Here is a 12150-nt window from a genome sequence, read left to right on the forward strand (position 1 = left end):
GTGGCTGTGGCTTAAGCTGGCAGCTACAGCTAAGGTTTGACCCCTTGCCTAGAACTTCCATATTGCCACACTTGCAGCCCTAAAAAAAACAAATAGTTTGATCGATAGGAAATTGGTAGCTTGTATAAACTTTGTTTATGAATATCACAAAATTAGTAATAAATAATATGCCAAAAACTCTATTACAACTTAATATGAGAAAATTAATGCTGTAAAAGGAAAAGTCTTTTGTATGTGTGTTATTTTACTTGTAATTAGATATAATTGTGTTGTCATACTGTGCATGGTCAAAGTGTATATGTACTTTGTAAAAGGTTCATTATAAGTTACATCGTAAGGCTGAGACAGAAAGTTTGTATTGCATTGTCATTGTTAAGCAAATTTAACACTCTATGTCTTACTTAGCATGATTGTGTCTGCTTTCATCATATTTGTGGGGCTGATATCACCTTCTTTCTCTGCTAAATAATATTTTAATTTAATCATGTATACCAGCCAAAAAACCCATGGAATTTGTAAATGACTTGTGGTCATTAACGAATATGCTTTTATAAGATCAATTTTAGTCACATGTGTAAATAATATTATTAACATGATTTACAAAAGTATGCTGTTTTTAATCTGTGTTAGTACATCTTCAATCTTTAGGTGGGTAAATATTGATTATGTAATAAAATAGCATACATTTATAAGTAAACTTTTGGTATTTTTTTTGAAAATTCAAAAAGTCATGTTATAATTTTTCATATAATTTTGGTATAATTAGATAAGAATCTGAAAAAATTAACAGTACAATTTTATGGGTTAAAATTGGAAAGGAAAAATGATAAGAAATAAATTTCATATAATAAATATTTATTTTAAGCCAATTTGGTGTTTCTTATGGGTTCAGATTGGAAAATAAGTAAAAGGTTATTTTTTGTACTTTTTAACTTGAATGCTCTTTAATTATAAATGAAAAAGTTACAGTTGCTTACATATCTTGATTATCTCTGAATCAAGTTTCTCCATTAAAATTGATGCTTTTAAATAACCATTTGATTGAGAAAACTTGTTTTATACATTTTTTTGAATCATTTTTAAAGCAACATATTAATTATTCCTCTAGATATTTCAGGTTGAAATTAGTGAAAAGGAATTTTCAAAAATTTGAATGCAGATTATTAAGGTTTCTGTGATTTTGAGAAAAGCAGTCATTTACTAGTGAAACTTTTGAAAAAATATTTCCTCCCAACATCTTCTATTTCTTAGAGATGCATGGGAAACCTATCTAATATAATTAGCAGATAGTTGATGGTAAAACAATTAAATAAAAAATGATTTGACTTATCTCTGAACAAAGAATTACCGTCCTGTTAGTCTGTTAGTTGGTGGAATAATCTGCTTTATAAATGTTTCTGTTCATGCTGAAAATCAGTAACTCTCATAGTGGAATGCCCTGGTTGAACCTGGTATGCACAAATTGTAACACCTAGTGCTATGGTTGCACTTTAAACTGATATGTTGTCACTTCAGATTACTTTGCATTGGCATCTGTGGTTATTTAGAATTACAAGTTAATTTGGATGACTTCCAGAACAAATAAACAAGTGCAAAACTGTCTCAATGCATTTATTGTGCTTGAATGATTGAAGGGCTTTTTTTTTGTGGCTTTAATGTTCCAGAATAATTTTATCTAACAGCAGGAAGTGGCTAGACTTTCAAACAAACTGTTCTTTTATTGTGAATTGTATGAAATCTGCATGAAAAAAGATATTTAATTTTAATTACAATAATAATAAATAGAAAATGGCTAAAGCATCTAACAAAAAAGTTCTATGCATAACATAATGACAATAACCATAATAGTAAAAAAGAAATGGCAATAGTAATAGAAAAAATTTAATATAATAAATAGAAAAAGTAAATATTTTGAGCTACTCATAATAAAGGAATCATGGTGGCACGAACAGGAGACTACAGCTATTCAAAAATACTAAACAAAAAATATATATAATCCTAAAAAATATATATTATAACTATATACTATATATATTATATATATATAATCCTAAAAAATATATATATAATCCTAAAAGAATAATTTTATTTTGGAAACTAAAAAATGGTATTTCTGAGAGAATTTACCAATTCTCTGCCATCAAAGGAACCAGAGGCAAAATGAATACACATCTTTATGTCTATGGCCAAATCCCCGTTCTCAGTCTCTCACCACAGCCTATTAATATGTTATCCCTACTAATACCTCTGTATCTTAAAGTTGTGTTGCAGCCACGCAACACCGATGCTGCAACAAGGTGATGACTCTTTCCTGAGGAACTGCTTTCCTCCATTTGCATATTCATTCAGAGAAATCTCAAGTCCCATGCTTTAATCTACATGCATGAATGTATATCGCTGCTCTGATTTACATGTCAGCTAACGTGAAACTCCGTAGATTTAAATACTGTGATGGTTAATTCATTTTGTTTTTGCTTTTGGCCATGCCTACCACATGTGGAAGTTCCTGGGCCACAATGGAAATCCATTGACAGTTATGGTGCAGTGGGCTAAGGATCTGGCATTGTCACTGTAGCAGCTCAAGTTGCTGCTGTGGTGTGGGTTTGATCCCTGGCCCAGGAACTTCCACATGCTGCAGGCACCAAATAAATAAATAAATAAATAAATAAATAATTTTAAAAAAGGAGATAAGATTTTCCTGTGTAATGGAGGTATGAATCTAAATGAGTTAAAGGCATTAAGAGCTAAAACTGAGGTTTTGCAAAGAAAAATTCTGCTTTGAGACTGCAACTTAGAGACTGTAACTGGTTCCAGACTTCAGATTTCAGTTTCACAAGGTAACACTATGCTTATTGTTGAAATATTGAAAAGATTATTTGTAAGGTTTGTAGTATAAAATCAAGATATAATTAACTTTCATTAATAAGTGTGAAGAGAAATATGGCTTTATATTTCTGAATATGAGATTTATAATTTGAATTATTTGATTTTTCATTTATTAAAATACTGGCAGACCTTGAAAGATTCTAAGTAAATGAAGGCTACAACTTTTTTTTATTATAGCAATATTATAAAAATAGCAACTGTTCAGGAGTTCCTGTAGCGGCTTAGCGATTAAGGAACTCAACTAGCATCCATGAGAACACGGGTTCAATCCCTGGCCTCGCTCAGTGGGTTAAGGATCTGGCATTGTAGTGAGCTGTGGTGTAAGTCACAGATGCAGCTTGGATCTGGCATTGCTGTGGCTGTGGTGTAGGCTGGCGGCTTCAGCTCCAATTTGACCCCTAGCCTAGGAACCTCCATATGCCAGGAGTGAGGCCCTAAAAAGACAAAAAAAAAAAAAGTATCTACTTTTCAGCATTTTTCTTTTTACTTAGTGAAATTTCACTCAAAAACAGTAGGGTTTTTTTTTTTTTTTTGAGAATTTTACAAGCTGACTAAAAAATTTTTACGGAGGCAAAGAGTTCTTGTTAACTAAAAAAAAAAAAAAAAAAAGCACAATGTGAGATTGTGAGTTAAGTTTTATTTGGGGCAAAATGAGGACTATAGCCCCAGAGGCAGCACTTTAGATAGCTCTGAAATACCACACCAAAAAGAAAGAAGGGAATGCCAGTATATATGGGACTTTGGAGAAGGGGGGAGGTATGTGCAACCAAGCACACATTTTGCAGAAGGTTGCTGCTAGTCAGAAGGAACATATGTTACCATGAAAGATTTTAGTGCCAATCTCCAGGTCATAACCCCAAATTATAAGATAGTTCTGAAGAAAAACCCTGGGGACAATGCTTTCCTACATTAAAAATATATATTATAAAGTCATAGAAACCCAGGTAATACAGTATTTGATCAAAAATGGACAAAGTTATGTATAAAATAGACCCGTACACAAATGAAACTTCAGTATGGTAGAAGTACTCTATCACATCATTGGTAAATGAAGGATCATACAGCAATGTCACTAGAAAAAAAATGAAGTTGGATCCTCAAATCCCCATAAACAAAATTTAACTCAAGGTGAATTAAGAAATTACTTGTCTAAAATCCCCAGCAAACCTACAGAAAAAAAAAAAAATGTATGTGACTGAAAGAATGGACCAAAACAAACCAAAAAAAAAACAAAACAAACAAACAAAAAAAACAGGCAATTTAAAAAAAAAAAAGAATAACATATGGACAGAAAATAAATGTGAGATATTCAAAATTATTAATGACTAGGAGATTACAAGTCAAAAGTGAAATGAAATGATATTTTTTGTACATTCCATTCACAAAAATTGCGAAGGCCTACCGGTATTACATGTTGGGGAAGATGTAAATCTTTAGAATCTCTCAGGCACTGCTGGTGAGAGCTTAACTCAATACAACAACATTGCAAAACACTTTTACATTACATTTTTACATCAGAAAATATATTTCCATAGCAATTATGTTCTTCTGTTTTTTTCAGGCCAAAATCTTTGGGATCCACCTGCCACTACTTTTGCTATGGTGGTGACTACACACCAGGTTTTCCTAGGATGAGAGGATTCTCAAGATGGGATACTTTCCTGCTATAACTAGAAAAAACTCTAGAGCAAATGAAAAGGTCAGTCACCATAAGTCACACCTCACACTCCATTTATCAAAAATCCAGTTTGCTTCCAGTTTAAACTAAGTTCAGATTATCTACCTGACACCCTCTCTACCATGCTAACCTGCATTAGGCTCCCAATTCTGCCATCTTTTTGAGATAAGAAGTTGGTCCTCTGAAGAAAAACATTGATTTGGATCCCAGTTTCACCCATTCCTGTTACTATTACCAGTGCGGGTTAAGTACCAAATACAGACTTAAGGGTTTATAGGTATCATCATTCTTACTAACCACTTGGAAAAGATCATTATCCTTGCCAGAAACACTCTTAAACCTGAGCCTCAGAGATGCAATTTGCTCAGCTAGTAACTTGGAGTATAGCTTCATCTCAGCTCCTTCCATGATACCTGTGATTCTTGTCTATATTGATGAAATGAGAATACAGAAGATAGAATCTCAGAGGTTTCCAATAGTGTGAAGTCTTAACCTCTCTACTCATATCACATCTTGTCTCTTGCCTACATCCAGGATGAACATGAACAATAGGTGAGAATGTGGTCAACAGAGGCCAACTTTACCTTTTCTTTTTTTTTTTTTTTTGTCTTTTCTAGGGCCACTCCCACAGCTTGTGGAGGTTCCCAGGCTACGGGTCCAATCTTAGCTGTAGCCACCAGCCTACGCCAGAGCCACAGCAACGCAGGATCCGAGCCGCATCTGTGATCTACACCACAGCTCATGGCAATGCCGGATCCTTAACCTACTGAGCAAGGGCAGGGATCGAACCCGCTACCTCATGGTTCCTAGTCGGATTCGTTAACCACTGCGCCACAACAGGAACTCCAGAGGCCAACTTTAAAAGCTTTAAGCTCACTTCCTTCCTTCAAAGAACTTAAGTACTTTGATTACAGGCGAATAAACAGAGCCCAGAATTTATTTTTCAAAAACTTTCCTCATTAAATACTGTTAGTCACTTCTTAAAAAAGAAAATTGCTGAAAACAGATGGGTTCTGATGTTCACACACCCAACTCTATACTATTTTATTTGCCATGCATTTTTTAGATCTCCCCTTCAACAAGTTCATGCAATGCAGTTATTTAATTTTGAGAAAATAGGTGTTATTTCTACTTTCTTTCACCTAGAAAAAGCAATATTTTTAATAAATTGAAACACATGATTCTCCAATTATTGTGAATAATACAGTCTACTTGCTTTATAATTATTTGTAAGTTTAGGCAATAAATATATATGAAATAAAAATAGTATCCTGCAATATTAGTGTAATTTGAAGTTACATATGAAATTTTCCTCCTGATGTAATATGCAAATGGAGCATTTTGTCCTCCATGCCTATTAAAGATATGAAAGATAACACTATATTGTAGATATATTGTATTATTTTACAGTGGTCATATCTGAAATCTATCAATTAGTCATGTGTTAATACAAGGAAAACCTCTAATTGAAAGCAACTTTTTTTTTCCTTTATAAGACAAGCAAAAATCCATTAGTGCCTTATTCTAAGCTTTTAAAAATTGTTTTTGAAAATATGATTCCTGTCCTTTTATAATTATAACTTTAGCTTTTTGTGTGAGATAATGTTCTTCAAAATTAGACATCAGTAACAATTTGAGAGCTCCTTTTATTGGGTTCTACTTGTATTTAAAATGATAGGCTTGCTTATTTTGTTCGGGGCTCTTGCGGAAGACATAACTACTTGGTCACCTTGACAAAACATTCAAAACTGCAAGATGCCCCAGACAACTTTGTGTAAAATAATAAATAAAAACATTGATATTCAGTGATTATTGTCCAAATAAAACACATTAATAATACCTTTCATAGGAATATACTAGTTTAAATACTAGGCACAAAACAGTTTATTTGGCATGCTTTCATTTAATTAAAATGTATGTTTTCTAGAGTATAAAGTCAATACAAGTTTGGTAGTGTACACTCTCACCTGTAAATACCTTGGGAAATGACAAACATAAGACAAGGACATAAATTAACTAATGCTGGAAAGAAGGAAGAATGCCATTCTTAGCAAGAAACAACCAGATAAGGATGCTAACTGTATATGTACTGAACTGGATATGCTCAAAAAAGATAGATGGGGCACCTTACAATTCTGGCTTTTATTAAATAGCAGATTGGGTGTGTGAAAAAGATCTTATCAAGCCCTCATTAATAGAAAAATAGACCAAGGAGATATTCTGCATAAGGAGATGGGTTACTCCTTCCCAGAAGAGAGGTCCCAACAGGCAGAAAAGCAATGCTACCAGGATTCCTCATGAATAAGTAAGCACCTGCAGCAACTAGTAAGACTTATGAAAATACGTTACACATTTTAAAGTGGGAATGACACTGAATTAGCAAAGGAAATACATTTATTTTAGAGTAAACTACTAAAAGAAACTATAATCAAGTTTCCCAAAATATTCCCAGAGGGAGAAACTCAGGCAAGTAGTAATGAAGAAAAAAAACCTTAATGACATCAAGATAATGTGAAGATGTGCTTTGAAATAAAAGAATTAAAGAGTAAATTGCTTGTTGTTGAAAACTGATTTAGTAAAGAGATGCTAAACATAAAGTGATTCTCTAGTAAGTATTTAACACAATGCATTAACTATGGAACAATAGAGCTAGTCCCATTGAAGTCAGCCATAATATATATATTTACCCTCACCTTTATTATATTTATTTATTTATTTTTGCTTTTTAGGGCCTCACCCGCAGCATATGGAGGTTCCCAGGCAAGGGGTCCGATCGTAGCTACAGCTGCCGGCCTATGCCACAGCCACAGCCACAGCAACTCAGGATCCAAGCCATGTCTTCGACCTACATCACAGCTCATGGGAACGCCAGATCCTTAACCCACTGAGCGAGGCCAGGGATTGAACCCTCAACCTCATGGTTCCTAGTCGGATTCGTTTCCGTTGCACCACAACAGCATTCCCCTCACCTATATTTTTAATATATTAAAAAACATTCTGGTCGATGAAATACCACATGAATAGACATGAAAGAAAAATTCTATCAAAACCATAGAAATTAATATTATTTGCAAATGAAATAATTTTCTTCTTTGAAACACAAGAGAAAAACCTCATAGAAGTAGAAGTTCGATAAAATATATAACAAATGTCTATACAGAGAGACATATGCATGGTGAATATTTAATAGTGGAAATCTGTTGCATGTTTTTAATAAATTAAACATTGATAAAGATATTGTTGACCCAAAAAGATTGCCAGTTATTTCTCCAGCAAAAATGGGTTTATTCAGGATTAGCAAAGAATTGCAATTTGGGGTCCACAACTATCATAAGCCATATGCAAGTCCCACAGAAGCAAAAGAAGGATGTTTTCATAGAGAGAAAAAGGAAGTTGGGAGGACTATAGTAATCAAGGAGTCCATGGTATTGGGATTCAGCTCAGGCCACCCCCAAATGTGCCATGATGGTATGTTGATCATTTTAAATTAAAATTATTTAAGAAATGGTCAACACAAGAGAGACATTCTGACCCCTCCTTTCTGTCTACCTAAATGCAGGAAATAAATCTCCCAAGTAAAGGGTACATTCCCTGAATTTGTGGGCAGAAGGACACCCTTATCACCATAAACAAAAATTCAGACCAAGAAGGCTATTTGAACAAACCTTGTTAACTTCTTTTTAATTTACTACCCCAAGTCCACATTCTATTTAGGTTCTTCACTAACAAAAATTTCTTTGTCCTATTAATTCTTCACAGATTTGTTTCTATTTGTAAGAAGTATAAAAGATGCCTACTTTGGCCACTTCTCAGGCCCCATTTCTATGAGACCTGTGTGCACACAAATTAAAATTTGCTTTCTCCTGTTAATCTGTCTTGTGTCAATTTTGTTATTAATCTTGAAGTTTCCTGGTGGCCTAGCGGTTAAGGATCTGGCATTGTCACTGCTGTGGCTAGGGTTCAATCCCTGCCAAAAAAAAAAAAAAAAGAGTGTTATTAACCGAGCCACAAAAACTCAAGAGGAGTAGAGGGGAAAAATTTCCTTTTGCTCAACAAAGTCCATGCCTTCTCCACTGATGAGTTTCTAGAGATTTGGTCATCCTCTTCTTCCTAATATATAGAGGAAGGGGTCCTTACAAATGGAGGTGTCCCTTATAAATGTAAACATCTCTTTCAAATGATAACTTCTACTTGACTTTCAAGCTTTGATTATGTCTACATTTTCTTAAAAACAACCACCAGTTCAAGATAATCCTTATGACAAGAGACATATTTTGGAATGGAAAATTGTGCTTCCCTTGGGCACAGTATAATATAATTCATATAAATAAATACATGATTCTAGTATATATCATCAAATAGGAAATGATTTAATCAGTACTATAGTTAAATTTTCATTCCATAGAATTTTACGATACATCATGTCCATTTCATATTTTAACACTTAAAAATTTAATTTCTATTTTGAATCAATAATGAAAATAATGTATATAACCCTAGATCAAATTAACCACTTGAAGTTACTTCCTTGTTTCCTGGTTAAAATAAGGATAATCAGTAATGTCAACTAGATTCACTTATAGTAATTCAAGGGAAAAATGTCCAAAAGAACGCAGCAGACCAATCTATACCTTTACCTTGATTCTAGCTAAGCATATATATTATAAAACTCTATTGCTTCTGGTAAAAGAATTAGAATCACATAAAAGAAATAAGAGCTGAATATTTTAGTCATGGAAATAACTAAATTCATAGGAAACTTTTGATTTCCTATTATTAGGAATTGGATTTCCTACCAAAGAATTATTTTGAAACTTTAATATGTAGTTTTGCATATAAATGATTTTAAAGTTTAAGATTACATAGATCTGGGAGTTCCCATAGTGTCTCAACAGAAACAAATCTGACTACCAGCCATGAGGATGCAGATTCAATCCCTGGCCACTCAGTGGTTAAAGGATCTCGGATTGCCATGAGCTGTTGTGTAGGTTGCAGACACAGCTAGGATCTCACATTGCTATGGCTGTGGTGTAGGCCAGCAGCTACAGCTCCAATTTGACCCCTGGTCTTGCAACCTCCATATGCCTTGGGTGCGTCCCTACAAAGCCAAAAAAAAAAAAAAAAAAAAAAAAGATTACATAGATCCTCAGAGTATTCACAAATTAAATATGGTTTCCTTTGTGGCTGTGTATTTTCCTCAATATATCTAACTTCATAAGTTTTAGGAGGCAGAGGTTTGCATATCGTATTACCAAATGAAAGTAGAGCAGCCACAGATGGCAATAGTTTCAAAAAGAGCAGATAAACTTTTTTTAAAAAAGTATGCTTTCCTACTTTCAGAGGAAACAAGTTAACATTAATATTAGCTTTAAAAGGTATACATTTTGTTCAGCAAGTTTTTTTAATCATTTTTCTAGAGCCTGGAACCTTGAATTGTGGTTCACGGACCAGTAGTATGGCCGTCAGCTAAGGGTAAGCAAGAACTGCAGAACCTAAGACCCACCCCAGACATACTGAATCAGCATCTGCAAATGATACATATGTATATTAAAGTTACAGGAACATCTTCTAGAGCACTCCAAGACACTTAAACCTCTATTTCTTATTTCATTGATTATGGTCAGGATCACAACTCTACCTTTTTCTAGATAAGGAGATACTTGACATAAATTTGTCTCCTCCAACTGACCAACTCTATCAGGTCTACTCTTTTGTTCATTTGTTGGTGTAAATAAAAAATAATCCCACATAGATGGTTTTCTATAATTAGTCCACAGGCTAATTGAAAATACTGAAAAGTATAAAATGGAAAAGTTTAAATTAGTAGGTTCCTGGGGGAGTGTAGAACAGAGCCTGATTGTAAATCAGAGCAAAATGGAGTGCTTCTGGGAATTTTACTTGTGTTAGTCGTTAAAATACTTCCTTGTTTTCTATGAATTAAAACTAAAGTGAGATTATAATTTATCACTCAAATTGGTACATTTTTAGAGAGTGAAAGTATTAGAGCATAGACTATCTAAAATACCTAGGACTGCAGATATAAACCAAGATTGTCCTGGACAAACTAGCATATGTGGTCATTATTCATTTAATTGAAAGTCTTAACCAATACATTATTCATAGTTTAAATGAAGGAAAATAGTTTAAGTAATTTCAACTATATGGGGCTTTTGGTCATCATTTTGGAGGCAAGTGACAATATATCCATTGTTTATTTAATGTAAGGATCCATGTAACTATAGCATATGAGACAGAAGCATTTACTTTGAGAGTTGAGGATAATGTGTTACCAAAGTGAAAATTGTGTACATTAACATTCATATATATATATATATGTATATATATATATATATGTATATAATAGTCTACCACTCTAAATGGGGAGAAATATTTGAAACTTTTCTTTAACCCTTTTAAGATGTCTACAGTGGTTTATAAAAAAGTAATATAAAATTACACTGGCTTCTATTTAAAAATGAGAAACAAAGATAATTTTAATACATATAGTGCTAGATTCAAAATGGGTTTATAACTAACTTTCAAAGAAGTGTTTCTTTATTCTCTTTTAAATTCAGGATCTTACAGAATGGGACCTCTTCATTGAAGTTGGAAGAATTCTCATTAGGTAATTTTAAACAAAATTCATTTTTTGCCTTCTAATTTTACTATACTCTTTACCTGTGATATTTATATTAAAGAAGCCTATATGAAAATCAGACCTTCAAAAATCTCTAAAAAAAATTTTTTTTAAAGCCCATGATTTTTGGAGTTCCCGTCGTAGCTCAGTGGTTAACGAATCCGACTAGGAAACATGAAGTTGCGGGTTCGATCCCTGGCCTTGCTCAGTGAGTTAAGGATTTGGCATTGCTGTGAGCTGTGGTATAGGTTGCAGACGTGGCTCAGATCCTGCATTGCTGTGGCCCTGGCACAGGCCGGCAGCTACAGCTCCGATTCGACTCCTAGCCTGGGAGCCTTCATATGCCGAGGGAGCGGCCCTAGAAATGGCAAAAAGACAAAAAAAAAAAAAAAAAGCCCATGATTTTTGGAGTTCCCATTGTGGCTCAGCAGAAATGAACCTGACTAGTATCCATAAGTGTATGGTTTCGATTCCTGGCCTCACCTAGTGGGCTAAAGATCCAGCGTTGGAGTGAGCTGCAGTATAGGTAGCAGATTCGGCTTGGCTCTGGCATTGCTGTGGCCATGGCTGTGGCACAGGCTGGCAGCCTCACTCCAACCCCTAGCCTGGGAACTTCCATATGCTGCTGGTGTGGCCCTAAAAAAATAAATAAATGTCCAAATGCCTATAGGGACAGAATGGTGAAGAGAACAAAAATGGTGATGTAATCCTAAAGACTTGGAGGATATGATGACTTTAAAAATAATTTACCTAAGACAAAAATAAACAACAAAATTACTGTGTAATTTTCAATTCAGTTATTGTATTCTCCATCCATATGGTTTTTCTTTCTATTTTCTAACTTGTTAAAAACTTCTAACACTCTGGGTATCCATTCTCCTCCTGAGGTCTTTGACTGTCTTTACCATCATTACCCTGAACTCATTCTCAGGTGGATAGATTGCCTATC

General features: G+C 34.0%; 1 long non-coding RNA gene across 1 annotated transcript in view; it reads left to right on the top strand.

Moving 5' to 3' along the window:
• The window catches only part of LOC110255770, a 76932-nt gene continuing 69235 nt past the window's right edge, over window positions 4454–12150 (top strand). The window contains exons 1-3 of the long non-coding RNA XR_002336580.1: window positions 4454–4585; window positions 9982–10036; window positions 11140–11189. This is a non-coding gene — a long non-coding RNA (uncharacterized LOC110255770). The remainder of the gene's footprint in view (window positions 4586–9981; window positions 10037–11139; window positions 11190–12150) is intronic.

The sequence above is a fragment of the Sus scrofa genome, chromosome 11, assembly GCF_000003025.6.
Source record: "Sus scrofa isolate TJ Tabasco breed Duroc chromosome 11, Sscrofa11.1, whole genome shotgun sequence".
NCBI classification, from domain to species: domain Eukaryota; kingdom Metazoa; phylum Chordata; class Mammalia; order Artiodactyla; family Suidae; genus Sus; species Sus scrofa.